This window comes from Limanda limanda, chromosome 10 (assembly GCF_963576545.1).
Source record: "Limanda limanda chromosome 10, fLimLim1.1, whole genome shotgun sequence".
NCBI classification, from domain to species: Eukaryota; Metazoa; Chordata; class Actinopteri; order Pleuronectiformes; family Pleuronectidae; genus Limanda; species Limanda limanda.
Genome location: NC_083645.1, coordinates 22,029,073 through 22,043,739, shown reverse-complemented (window position 1 = coordinate 22,043,739; position 14,667 = coordinate 22,029,073). Strand labels below are relative to the sequence as shown.

Sequence of the window (14,667 nt, the reverse complement as noted above, 5' to 3'; positions counted from 1 at the left end):
CAGTGCACCGGGGCGTTTATATTCTGCAGGCGCAGCAGAATGTCACATTCAATCTGTACACTTTGTTTTCAAAAGGTCATAATTAGCCGGCAGTTTTGAAACAATTATGGCCAAAGTGCACCAATTTCCCTCCGAAGCAAAACATAGAATAACTCACAGAGCGTGAAGCTGAGCCGCCTGTGTGTGTGTGAAGCACTGGTGGTTTGGTGTTGGTCCGTTCTGACTCCTGAGTCCAGCATCAAACGCTTTATCTCTGTGTCAACTACACAACTTCAGTGTAGTGAGGAGAGGGACTGGCTGTCCACCTCCATTCTCTAAAGAAACAATCTGATCTGAGCTGAACGCTGCAGGACTCAAGCAATTTAACACTTTTACACGAGGGAGCAGCTGAGAATAATTACACTTTATTATCCAGGTTGGCGCAGGTTCGGTGATGGGACGGCACACATGAGGCAGATTAAAAAGCAGCTGCACAGAAACAACAAAGTGGGATTTCTTCAGCATCATCGTTCCTGCCCCAGTTTTTCTGCCAATTCAGACGTGGAGGAACGGGAGAAATCCACTGAAGTGTCCAGGTGGGCTGTGGGCAAGAAGAGGCTTTAACCAGCAGAACATAAACAACAGCATTAATCTATAACATGGCTTTGAAGCAGCACCTCAGGTAACAAATTCATGTTAAAAAGATATTACATAATGTGATAACAGGGCTTGAGAGCAGATAGAAGGAGAGCGAGGAAGAAATAATTCATTTTTATTCTGCTGAGGTCAAATGAGTGATTAGGTTGTTGTTGCTAAGGAGGTCGGACTGGTTGCTAAGCAGCGAAATGGAAATGGCTCTGGTTAAAGTTTGAAGGAAAGAGGGGGGGTGAGAACTTGTTTTTGTTTTCTATGAACATGTATATATGTATCGAGTGTTGATGTGTGTGTCCGGTGTGTGTGTGTGTGTGTGTGTGTGTGTTAGGGAATGCACTATGTCAATGATGTCAGTGTCCTCACAGGAAGACAATCATCTTAATCTTAGCTAAGAAGGGACCTGCAGGTGTTTGACTGGACGAGTCCGTGCTTAGCACTGCCTCTACAGGCTGGAGCAGGGACCTCCTAACACCTTGTTTTCTCACACACCTTCATAGTGTAAATTGAATTAAATTAAAGTTCTGTGATTGTTTTCTCTGGACACTGGAGTTTAAAATGAAATGCTCCCTGTAGGAATCCAACCATTTATCCTGGAGGTACAGAACTGAAGGAGCAGCTCCGCCTCTCCTTCCTTCAGTTGCATGTTGGAATCAAACCTGATCCTGATGTGCTGGATAAATAATGCAGTTCACATTTTAAAGACATCACACGTGTCGGTATATGTGTGTTTGTCCCTTGTTACACATCTTTAGATGTTTTACAACTGGCAGCAGCAAGGGTTGAAATTTGACAATTTGACAATTTGACAATCTTGAAAAGATTTGTATAAAAGCAGTTCTACACGTGTATGTGATAAAAGACATTGAATGAAAACGTTTTATTTGTTTTTTTTTATCAATATGACTACAAACAGTGGTCCACTTTTTTCTTTTTTTTTTTCTGACAGTCGACTGTTGGTAAGGTAGGAATGTACGTGTGTGTGTGACTGTGTGTGTGTGTGTGTGTGTGTGTGTGTGTGTGTGTGTGTGTGTGTGTGTGTGTGTGTGTGTCTGTCTGCTGTAGTATGGCGGGCTCACCTCAAGCCTGAACCCAGTGTAGCCGCCGGGAGGGTTGGGCATTTATGAAGGAATTCTGTAATTTTCAAAACTGTGGTTTGAGTTTCACTCTTTTTAACAAGCTGGTTTGGGCACTGATAATGGAAAACGGCTGGAGAGAGAGAGAGAGAGAGAGAGAGAGAGAGAGAGAGAGAGAGAGAGAGAGAGAGAGAGAGAGAGAGAGAGAGAGAGAGAGGGGGGGAGTGAGACTTTTGGCATCCTTTGCATTTACTTCCCATTTTTCAGAATACATACGTGTGTTTTTGAGATTTAGTCTTTTCGTGTGATCATTTCCATTCTTGTTATAGATAAGAAAACTCTGTGACATGTGAGGAAAACATATTTAATAGTGGACGTGAGAACCACACAGGTTCATATGTGAAGTCTTTGAATCCCAGTGAACCTCTGAAGTTCAACCACGACCTCAGAGTTCAATCTGAAGACTTGTCTGATGTATTATTCATGAGATGTTGTTGAGCTGGATCTATCAGTGAAAACAGGATTCTGTCAGGATGATGTTTACTTCTCTGTTGTGTGTTTTTCTTATTACATCCTAAACAAAGAATCAAAACAAAATAAAATCATTTTTTAAAACTAAACATGTCAACATTTTTTCATCTGCTGTGTCAAATACAAGAAAATAAACCCCCGGAGCCTTTATTAGTCTGAGGAATCGAAATGTACACAAATACAAATTCTGCTCGACAAGCATCACATCATGGTGACGGATATCAGCTCCATTAGAGGAAATGCCTGCTTCGCTCAAGTCGTACAGTTGTTAGGACACAATGGTTGTGTTTCAAGCAGAACGCCTTGTTCCACATCTGGATGCCAGGTAGCCTGACCCCCCGCTGCACTCAAACACACGCACATTCCCACACACACCAACACCCACACACACCAACACCCACACACACACACACACACGTATATATTGTTATTGGTCCAAGCCACCATGGGGGCCAGTTAACCTAACGGGTGATATTTAGCCCCCAGACTGGGAAAATAAAAAGTGTAATGTGATGGAGCCAGCTGTAAAAGCACAGAGTGGCACAGAGGAGAATCCAGCAGGACGCTGGTGGAGCTGAATGTGCCGGAGTGGAACCAGACCTGAGCCGGGAGCGAGTCCGATTCAGCAGTGATCTGCTCAGTGGTGACACAGTTAAAGTCTGACAGCAGGTTGTAATGGGAGTGAGGGGGGGGGGGGGGGGGGGGGGGTCGCTGATGACAGAGAGAAGTTGTGGTCGAAGCTGATCTCCTGGTTGTGAGTCTCTTTAGATGCATAATGTGTGAGTGTAATTTGTTCATGCCTTTGTTAATATATTAAATCAATTTAGATTTAAATTAACACCTGGTTCTACTATAGCAACACTTATCGAAGATGCATTTTTCTATCTTTTATTTAATGGAAATTCAGATTATTACCTTCATGTAGGAGGTTATGTTTTAAACCGCAATGTTTTGTCTGCTTGCTTGTTAATTAGCAGGATAACACAAGAACTACTTCTACCTGGTTTCTATGACATTTTGGGGAACACATTAGATTTTGGAGTAGATCCAGATAAAGACAGATCTAGGAATTCTTATTTTATTTTAATATGTTTTCTTTTAATGACCAGACGGTTCGAGCATGAAATGGGGAAGACACACAGCAATGGGCTGGGTCGGAATCGAACCTGCGGGCGCTGCAGGAGAACTCAAGCCTCTGTGTGGGGGGTGCATGCTCCCACTGTCACTTTCTTAAACATGGTCAAGTAGGGTAATTTGCTCTTTGAGTGCCCTTCTTGTTTCATAATACATTTCCTCTATGTTTAACCTTTTCAAATGAATTTTACATAAGATAATAAAGGTCTGCATAATGCGTATCCATCCAACATGAGTTATTCAAAATCATAATGAACCCACACCTTCTACTCTCAGTCCAATTAAACCTTCTTGTTTCTCTGTTTCTCTGTTTTTATTTCCTGGTTGTGTTTTTCTTTACTTGTGCTCAGTTCTTGCTTCAATGCGTCAATGTGGCTAACCTGAATAAATAAAGTGGATGCGATGACCCTGTGAACATCATGTTCATCATAAGAAACAAGTAAAGGAGGAAAGCTTCCCATGAGGAGAGGGAGGAGAAGCTGGACTGTTGAGTATTTACATGCCAGTTGTGCCTGTGTGGCCCTTCTGGCACCGCAACCGTTGTGTTTAGTATCTTTAGTGATGCTGTAAATTGTGTGTGTTGCTATATGTGCGTGTGTGTGTGTGTGTGTGTGGGAGCTGGTGGCGTTCAGAGGTGTTGTTTGGTAGGTTTTCCTCTGCTCTCCTCAGCAATAGTTTTTATTAAACCATTAAAAGTGTAAGTTTTAATAACAGTTGTATTATTACCTTAATGTCTCTCTCTCCCTCACACTGAGGTAATGCAGAGAAAAGAGGTTTTTTTTTATGAGCACTTAGTGTAACGCTGCCGTCATGAGCTCATGTCCTGAGCCCGCCCCCCCACACCACCACCACCACCACCTCTCACACTCAGCTCATACATAGCTCACACTTTGTTACCCCCCCCTGCACTGTTAAAGGTGTTGAACTTTGTTGTAACCCTGTTTTGTTCAGTGATTTACTGTAAATTCAATCACTGTCGACAGTTTTGTTCTTAATCAAATAGTCAAACAATGTTTCTGTGGCCTTTTGAAACGAGTTGGATTTGAGTCAGACGTCAGATTTACTTTATTTACATTAATGTTTAGGTGCAAACTTCAATTTTAAGACCTTTCTGCTTTTTAATGATTCTCAGCATGTTTCACTTTGTGTCTTTTTTATTTATCTTTTATTCTCCTGACATCTGCTTTCTATTTTATCTGCCAATTTCTTATTCTCCAAAGTATGACTTTGCCACCTCTGTCTATTTGCTGCCAAGATAGCCCAGCGCTAATATCATACTTAAAGGTTTCATTGCTGCTTTCCTGAATTTGAATGGATGCTTGTTATTTCAGTGGAGTTAATGAAACGATGGGTGGCACGGTGGTTCAGTGGTTAGCACTGTCGCCTCCCATCTTTGCGGTTCATATCCCGGTGGGGAACTTCTGGAGTTTGCACGTTCTCGTCATGTCTGCAGTGTGGTTAGGTTAATTATTAATTGTCTGTAGGTGTGAACGCTTGTTTGTCTGTGAGCCCTTTCTGATTCGCTGTCGACCAGACCAGGCTGTACCCGCCCCTTGCTCACTGTCAGCTGGGATTGGCTCAAGCTCCCTCAAAGGATAAGCAATACAAATAATGTTGGACGGATGGATGGATGGATGGATAGATGGATGGACAGTGAAATAATTTGACCAATAAGGTGAGAGGTTAAAGTTATTGTAGCAACCATTGTCCTTGATAAAGAAGAAAAGATGTTGCTAAGCTTCTTATTGTGACACATTCAAAAAAGGAATCATGAGTCACAGATGTGTTTTGTGGTTTTTATTAAACCTTTTAACTCAAAACGTGATGACCAACAACAGATTGAAGAGGTGAAAACGAAAAGAGACACCACACGCAATAAAGTAACAAATATCTTTAGCCTAACAATCACAAACATGGGCCGAATATAAACTGGTCCCTGCAGTTGTATGTGATGTTCATGTCCCAGAATCAGGACCTGGTCTTCAGCTCCTCCTGCCACCGCTCACCTCTGTGATTGTGTTTCTCACCAAGCAGCAGCTCATCTCACAACCAGGAGTACAACTGAATAAAATGCACCCCCACCCCCTTGTGTGAGAGCGCCAACACAAAAGCGATCCAGCTGGCTGTGCCGACTGTTTCAAATGGATCCGTCACGTTTCATCCCCCCCGCTTGGACGCCTCCACTCCACTAAATCTTTACATAAAGAATAGTTGTTGGCTGCAAAATTACTGTTTAAAAAACTAAAATATACAACTTTTATTTCCTCTTTAAAAAGAAAGACTTGATTTAGTTCAGGCCATAATTATACAAGAATCATATCCAGGTCAGAACCATATCATTCATATACACTATGTCACAGCTGAGGATTTATCGTCTTCTTGCACTTTTACCAAAACAAAGACCCGACGGCCAACAACACATTTTTCCAATTTTATAAGTTAATTCAGAAAAGTACGTTCAGGACTTTGAGACTGTAATTACCTCGGCCGCTTCCTTCGCTGTGTTAAGAGCAACAGAATCTTTGTTAACTCGTAAATTTCTCTTTATCTGTATTTTCTTCCACGCTAACACACAAAAATGCCCCCCACCCACACACACACACACACACCCTGAGTTACCTCGTGTTTGTCCACCTGTAAATCACAGACCTGGACTGAAGTTCTCCCCGGCTGCTGCAGGTCCACATCACAGATTCCTCACGTTGAGTGCACGTATGACTTACAGCCTGTTACTCCTCACGTGCACACGCACACATGAAAGCGCACAACTGTAGGTGAAGTCACACACACGAGCACAAGCAGGGCCCCATTAATTTTTTACACTGTTTACCATTCCTGCAAAGGCCCTAATCACTTGATTTAGAGCTTCCCCTCGGCCTCTATGTATTTCAGCATTCTTTTTTTATATTACACTCAGGTTTCTGTTATGTCTTACTTTGTTTTATGGGCCAATTTAGAAGCACTGAGCTGCCCCCCCGTTAATGTCTCAACATGGGTCGCACTCTGCGTCCAAAGCTTGTTTTAATAAAACTTCATTCCAGTCAGCCGACGGAGGAACCACCCGACACAGTGTTTGGATTCATATTAGTTCATATTAGTTTGTGTAACATCGGAATGATGTAATCACCGTATAGAACCATAACGTTTGGAATGGCAGGGTAAATAGACGGAAAAGACAAATGCATTAATCACTCGACAAATAAATAGAGGAAGGAAGGTGTAAAGGAACTCTGGGTTAAACTGGTGACTTGAAACTGCAGGAAAAATAACATTTGCGGTGAAGTTATTTTTTATGATGAGCCTTAAAAAAGGAGGCTGAGTGCAGTTTGGAGTTAGTGGAAAAGCTGCTTGAGTTACAGTCGTTACTTTATTGTGAGAAGAAGTTTGTTTAATAGCTTGTCTTGGCCTCACGACAACATGACACACGTTTATTGGAATCATATAGGAATTTAAAACTGTGGAGGAAAACGTGATGATGTAGATGTTCAGTGGAGGTATGTTGGCTCCTGGTGGTGAAGACCTGCTGCCCCCCCCCCTGTCCTCAAAACACTGATTTATTCTAAAACTGGCAAAAAATGTGCAAATGTGAGTCATTTCTAGACGAAGCCAAAGCAACAGACACAACCTCGTTGCTTTTTATTGCTTTATTAAAAGGTGCAACTATAGGCTGAGGTGTTGGCTGCATCCTCATTGGCTCACCTGGTTGAAAAGATCTGTATTCAGAACTTTGACTTCATTAGCATCTCCTGTGAGGGTGTTTGGAATTGATGACATGTCAGCGATATAGAAAAAATGTGGAAATATTCAAATATTCAACTTATGTATGATGGCAAACAAACATTTCCACTAAATATTCAGGGTTTAACACGTTACAAAAAGCCCAGCTGTGAATTATGGGAATATATATGAGAATAAAGCAGCCAGCCACAGTTTCCTATGTAGATATAAAGTTGGCTTATTGCAAACTATACAGACAATAGAAGGTGTTTAAAGAAGGACGACATGACAGCTCCCTAAAGGTGAAGCCAAGTCATCTTGATTGCCCCCTGGTGGCTGGCTGCAGTGTGGGTCCTGCAGTGAGGTTTCAGGGTCCGGGTATTGTGCAGACTGGGTGTAATGGTTTACTGTGGACTTCATACTTTTGGACTTTCTCTGTCATTAATGGTTTGGCTGTGCAGTTTTTCACGTTTGTTGTGGAAGAAGTCGACCGCCGTGCTCAGAGCCTTGATCTCGACCCCGGTCAACACCAGGTCGTGGACTGGGAATGTGGACGACTGGGAATGTGGACTGCTCGCCAGGTCTTATCACCCGGCATCAGCGCTCGGCCTCAGCTCTGCTCTTGTGTCTGAAATAGAGCAAATTCCTGCAGTCGCACAGCAAAATACAGTGGAAAGCTCCTCCAGAAAAGAGAAATCTGTGACAGAAGCATATGGATACAGCAGCATATGGTTCTGTATTTAAATTTCCAACAGTCAGACATTGGTGTGTGGTTAGTCCCTGCAAGTTCATACTGTTCTCAGCGTGAGGGAAGTGTAATCTCTGTGTGTTTGTTCACTTCTCATCTATATGAAAGCCTTTGTTCTGTTAACTCGGAAAACAACAGGAAACCTGTGATGCTGCAAAGCTCTAATCTTTTTTTCCACCTCTGCCCCTCATCTTTGCACACAATCACAAAAACAAACACGCACACACACATACACGCACACACACAAAGACGCTGCTCTGTAGTAAGATGAACATCTCTCGTCTGATATCGTCCTTAACGCCACACCTCTCACAATACAGCTCCTGTCTGCTCCCACGCTTCGCCATCTCTAAAGCGATAGTTGCCAAGCAACCGCCTCAGAAAACATCCTCTCCCTCTGATGGCAAAGTGCGGTGGCCCCTCAGATACAGTAGCTGGCATCTGCATAAACACAAACAATTGTTGCCGATGCATGAACACAACAACGACAGACAAAAGCTCACAGAGCAGTCGACATGACGTCGTGCGACACCGTCTCCTGGAAATGAGATAAATACACAAGTCGTCTGCAACAGCAAACATGTTTTGTAGGAAACATCCTCGTAACCTGGTTACGTTGCTTATTAACATATTGAGGAAATGTTAAATATGCTGCTTTTGATCATTTTTGGTTGCACTTGTTTATAACTGTATTCAGCTTTCTTCTTGCTGATCATGTTCTGGTTTAGTTGAGGAAAAGATCAAAGTGGCTTCTGACACAACTTCTTTATTTAGTTCAAAGTTTAGTTTATTTACCTCTGATTGTCTTTGATATGTGTCCATAGCAGTGGTGTTTAAAACTTAATGGTCTCATCTTATCTGGACAAATAAAAATTGAAGATTTATCAGAAACAAAATGATTAGGTGAAGGACAACACTACAGAGTGGGACCACACACAAAGGAGACTGTATATTAATGTGTGTTTTAAAAGGCACAAACACATTTTCACTTTATTCTCAAACAAGAGGAAAACATGAAAACTCAAAAAACACCTGTGTGTGTGTGTTGCTGTTTCAATGGCGACTGCTCGTTAAACCTGAAGGAGGCATTTTTGCCAGCATCCACACAACTATGTTTTATGTTTCCTTTATCACTGTTGCTACGGTTACACCTGCCGTCCTCATTACTCTGGAGTTTTCAAGCGCCCAAAATACAGATTTGTGGAAAAGCTGCAGGCCCCAGGCAGGGTTTTAGTTTCAACAGGCAACAACTCAGACATTTTAAAATTTACTATTCCTCAGTGTTACACCTGTTTTCACTTCCAGATTCCCTAACTGTGGTAAAGGAAAACATTGCGAACACGTACTGTTTACAATTCTATCTCGTCATAATTCCTGTGAAGGAAAACCCCTGCTCTTAATATTCACCATTGTGTCTCAGTTATAGTATGAAGCCTGGTGCAGAGCAGACAATCTGCTTCCTGTTTACATCTGGGACTGAAGAGGATTGGATTAGAACTACAGTTTAGTATTCTATCTGTGTAGCAGCTGTAATCTCTGTCCATAACACAGGTGAAAACACATATCATATGATGCATGTGTGGTCGTGTGCGAGCCAAGGAAAAAACAAGGGATGAAACCCGATCAGGAAGTGAAAGCAGGTGATTAGAGTATTTTATCTTTGTTTCTGCCTAAAATTCAGCTGTAGATTTGAACAAAACAGGATCAGCAGCATTTCGAAAGTTCTGTGAGGTTCATTGAGATGAATCTGGAGATGTGGGGCTTCCAGACATAGAAATAGAATATATAGTTTTAAAACTAAAGTGCAGATTTAGTCCCAGTTAGCAGTGTGGTATTTTCAGCAAGTTTTCCTGAAAGCTGCCAGTGACCTGATCCCTTATCCTCCTCCGTCCCACTTCAGAACTGTGACCTCCGTCAGGTCCTTCTCGTCCTGTTCAGCATAAACACACAAAACACTGCTGAGGACAAAATCACAAAACCAAAACCTTACAAATCACCACACACATACTTCTTAAATCTGGGTTTAACTTGGCCTGGATGCTGATTCCTAAGCTTTCTCTTCCTGCCAAGTAAAACCTTCACAGTAAACAGCAAGTGTCACATTTCTCATTATCTGAGACGACGGGATGTAACACACTAACACACACACACACACACACACAAACACACACACACACACACACACACACACGCACACACACACACACACACACACACACAGCGGTCGAACGTGAACTAACCTGCGCCAAAAAACACAATTAGACCGAGCAGGATTCAGAATCCACATCCTGGCACAGCCATGACCGAGCCGGTTTGACCCCCCCCCCCCCCCACTGCGAGACAGTCGGCACGTCCACGTTCTCTCTAAACGCTGACTTGTCCCCCCCCGCTCTGTAATTGTGGTCCCATTTTTCAGACCATGTCTAGTTTGTCCCGAATGTTATTTTTCAAAAAACACTTCTGGTGAGTTCCAGTTCACGGTGGGAAAAGCAGTGTTGGATTGTGCTCTGTCATAACAACGTTTCCTCAGTGTCCAGCTTTAGATTTCACAGAAAGAAAATCATCTGAAACCACAGAAGGATTTGAACCAACACGACTCTGTTTTCTGTCCTCATGGTTGGTAAAGACAGAATTTGATGATTTTCCAGATTTTGTGTGAATACGACCCACATACAACTGAATATCAAGATGGACGACATGACTGCTCCTCACAAGTGAAGCCAAAGCGTCTTGATTGCCCCCTGGTGGCTGTCAGAAGCATGGGGCCTAAACCCTGCCTCCTCCATGGTAGTGGATGGGACATGAACAAACCCAAGAAGTCAAAGAACACATCAAATAAAGATGTTTTCTTTCATTTTAAGTAGCTGTGATCACACCTGTGTAGGTTCAAGTGCTATTTTTTATTGGTAAGTTTGGTTTTAATTAGTTATGCATGTATAATTTTGAAAGGTAAAAGGTCATGATTGACAGCGGCTTCTTCCCCTGATCCCTACTGCGCAGACTCCGCCTCCAAATGTGCAAGATGGCGGCATTCACAATCAGGATACTTCAGGATACTTTGGCTTCATGTCTGGACACTGGGAGGAAATAGAGGCGTGTTGTCCTTCTTAATAAAGAACCTATGATATTCAGTAGTTCTGTTTCTGAGTCTTGCTTTCCCCCTTTTAGACCTCTCCTCACTTCTCTGCACATTCCCTTTGAAAATGAGAATATATGAAGAATCATGCAGCAGCTGCTTCATAAAGACTCTTGATAAACATATGAAATTGGATCATTTATGGTTATTGTTTATTAAGTATCTTTCCAAACAGGTTTTTGCCCAACTCACTATTTCAACGTTTCATTCTTTGTCACATCTTTTCAAATTTTTTTCCGCCTATTTGTCTTTGCTCTTTTACAATCACAGGTGTGTAACACTGACATCATCTATTTTCCATTTTTACATTCTTCATCTGTCATCCCCATGTTCGTCTGCTTTGATCCTGTTCCCATGATATTTTATGTGCTCGGCTAAATGGATTCCTTCTCTCTCCCCAGCCTGTTTGTTCCTGCTGCCGCGTCCGACTTCAGAGCGACTGTTGTTGTCGCAGCGCCGGCAGCTGTGCAATTAAACTAGTTCATAATGTGAATTTTAATGAAGAGCACTTCATGAACCATTTGTTTATATTACCTCAACTCTGACAACGCATGAAACCTGGTCGGCAAGATTTTCCACAACTAATTAGTCGAAACGTTACCGCGGGCCAAACATTTTTGGGGATTAGCAGAGCCTCCGAGGAAAAGTAATGTCGCACACATGGATATATGTTATTTGTGTTTCTCTAATTGGGAGAAAATCTGCTCAATATCTGCTGCTCCGCTGCTTTAACCCTGAGTTCTTACATCTGGGTGTGATCTGTTATTTCTTCTTTGATGGTCGTAATCAATGGAAAGCAATGAAACCGGAGATTGTACCTGTTGAGTTTAGCTGCTCTCAGTTTTATGTTTTAGTCAATACATGACGTCGTCTACAACAGCACAGATGTACAGCAGAAAAAAATATCTGAACGCAGAAAAAACGAGACAAAGATTAAAGCCATAAATTAAAGGAAACAGTTACATTAACTTTAGTAAAAGTATCTGGAAGAAGTCTTCTGTCTTTGAGGGCGGTGATTTGTCACGTCTGTTGAAAACAGAGAAAATAAAATGGAATTGCACGGAAAAATAAAATAAAACAAAACATGTAACGTGTGATTGTGGATTTAATTTGAATGTAAATGTGGAGAAGGTCTTTTTGTTTATGCACCTGCAGCCGCCCATCCATTTAATCACTTCATGTTTTACATGCTCCAACACACACAGTCATGTATTTACATGTTTGTCACACAGACACAAATGCATTCTTTTGTTTTTATGTGTTAACATATAGAATGTTTTCACTCTCTCCTCCTTTCCTCGGAGTATTTCTCATTTAAATGTTAGTTTGCCTTGTCTGTTAGTTCCCTCTTCATCTTCAGTTGTTAGACGCACTCGAGCAAATCAACACAAGCAACCGTGGAGTTTCTCAATCGATCTAATTGACTCTGTGATCAGCAGCTTCATTTAATTGTCTCTCTTGTGATTGTGGAAGAAGGAGAAACATCAGAGAGGAATCCAATGAATAACAATAAGGACATTTTGGGATAAAAAATTACTTCAATCAATGTTAACTGAAAAAGCTTTTATTGAGCCTTTGTTATATTTGCACTGTGTTTGCACTTTAGTGCTTTTTCCTTGAGTTGGTCAGTTCTGTGATACTTTATATCCTGCAACGCCCTGTGAAGCAAACAACTTGTGATCCCTTAAAATAATTTTGGGAAAGCTTGCTCAGAAAATGCATGCTCCATTTAACTCGTACAGTCTGTGACTGGTTTGGAAGTATAAGGGAAAACATTAGGGAAACTTTATTCTGGTTTCATTTTAAGAACCGCAGCATTTATCAAAGTGAAGAAGTTTATTAACATCTCAGAACCAGTTCTCAGGGTGACACGATGGGAGGATCTGTTATATGTCCAGAGACAGGTGAGATTTCACAAGAGTAAAATTCCAGGAGAGTCTTTGAACTGACTTTTCATCAAAGACTGGAGGCAGTAATCAGAAAAGGGGGGCCGGGCCCTAAAGACAGGAAGTGAAACACACGAGGAAAAAGGCTCCAAAGTAAAACAGGAAATAAAGACGTCGAGTTTGAACAAAGATATAAAATCCCAAAATCAAGGAACAGAAAAGGGTTAAAGTCCATAATTGAAATAAGTCCAACAACAGAAAATCTTTTTTGAGCTTTCTGATTTGTTCAGTCTTTCGTTTGTCCCATGTTAGAAGCGTCACCAACACTCACTCGCAGTGCAACGTGCAGAAAGTCACTAACTGTTTTCTCATATCAGGCTCTCACTCGGACATTTGCGTTCTCGGACACTTCCAGAGAAAGTACACAGGATCTCTGGAGTTCAGTGCGTCTCTGAAAGCATCTTCTGTGACCTGCGTTAACCTCTCATCTCGACCTACCACGAACAACTGGAGAAATAACGCTCCGATTACGAGCAATAAATAAAGTGTCTGGAAGTATGAATGTCAGCCTGTTCTCCACACCCTGATCCAGGGCGGGAGGCGGCCGGCAGCTGTTACTTCTCTAAATATGTCGGTTGTTGGGTGAAGAATACTAGTGCTTTGGTTTTCCAGATAGTTGCCGAGGTGCTGATGTAAACGAACCTCCGATAGAGTAACCGTTGGCTGGGTGGTCAGGAAAATCCCTGCAGGAGATATCAAATATAAATGGAGCAGAAATCCTGTTTGGTGTCTGGTTATTTCATCTCATCACCTCCCTGATGGAGTTAAAACATGGTCTGATCTCCTTTATCCTGTTCCTCCACGTGTCAGCCTGTCTCTGGGCTCAGCTTTAATCTTTCTGGATGAATGTGCACCAAAGTCTCCAATAATACTATATTTCACATAGTGAGCTTGACAGTTGTTGCTGATGTGTCTCGTTCTTTTGGCTCGAGTGTCTCGCTTTGTTGTGTGTCGCTGCCAGTCAGGTTACAGGCCAACGTGCCAGCGTTAATGATTCCAGTGATTTTTTTACACACAGTTCCTAGAAGTTCAAGTGGCTGACAACTCCATAACGTAGTGAAGTATTAATTACTGGTCCCAGTAGAGTCGTTGGATTTCTAAGCTCTTGGATCGAGCCTTGTTTTCAACTCGAGATATTGTTTTCCTGGCAAGTTCAGTTCCTTGAAAGATGGCTGAAATGAAACTGCACTAGAAAAACTGGATCTCTGGGATTGTTTGTAATTGTTTTAATCAAATGAGTCACATTGTGCTGGAAGATGTGTGTAAAAGTGTTTAAATGGCCAACACATTTACTCTCATAGGTATAGGCAGGGAATGGATGTACCTCACTCAGGTTACGTTGACCACGAGTTTTCTTCTATCTGGAGCTTGAATAGGAGTTGAGGGTTCTTGCTGCTTTCACACATGCACTGAACTCCTTCCTGAAATCTTCTGGAGGGGCTGGATGTGAAAACGTGTCCGAGTCAGTTGCTCTGGAGTTTTTTGTGCCAGTCGCCTGGTAAAATATCCGTAAAATATCTGAGTGAGGACACAGCAGGAAACTCCTCGTGAATGAGTGGATGTGTTGGTGATGTTTCTAATACGCAGAAGCAAAAACGGAAAAGAAAACATTGATAAAGTCGCAAATAACACAACATGCTGTTGTAAATGCTGATGACATAGTTGTAATGAGACACTGGAAAAACATCAATGTGTTCTGCATCAAAACAACAAAAACACATCAGATAAGAGGGAGATGTGTGTGTTTGT

General features: G+C 41.9%; 1 long non-coding RNA gene across 1 annotated transcript in view; it reads right to left on the bottom strand.

The window, feature by feature from the left end:
- The window catches only part of LOC133012126 (uncharacterized), a 2,212-nt gene extending 381 nt beyond the window's left edge, over positions 1-1,831 (bottom strand). Inside the window, exons 1-2 of the long non-coding RNA XR_009680794.1 lie at positions 1,710-1,831; positions 1-580 (exon numbers count right to left, since the gene is read on the bottom strand). The exon at positions 1-580 is cut by the window's left edge and continues 381 nt beyond it. This is a non-coding gene — a long non-coding RNA (uncharacterized LOC133012126). The remainder of the gene's footprint in view (positions 581-1,709) is intronic.
- Positions 1,832-14,667: the final 12,836 nt, after the last annotated feature.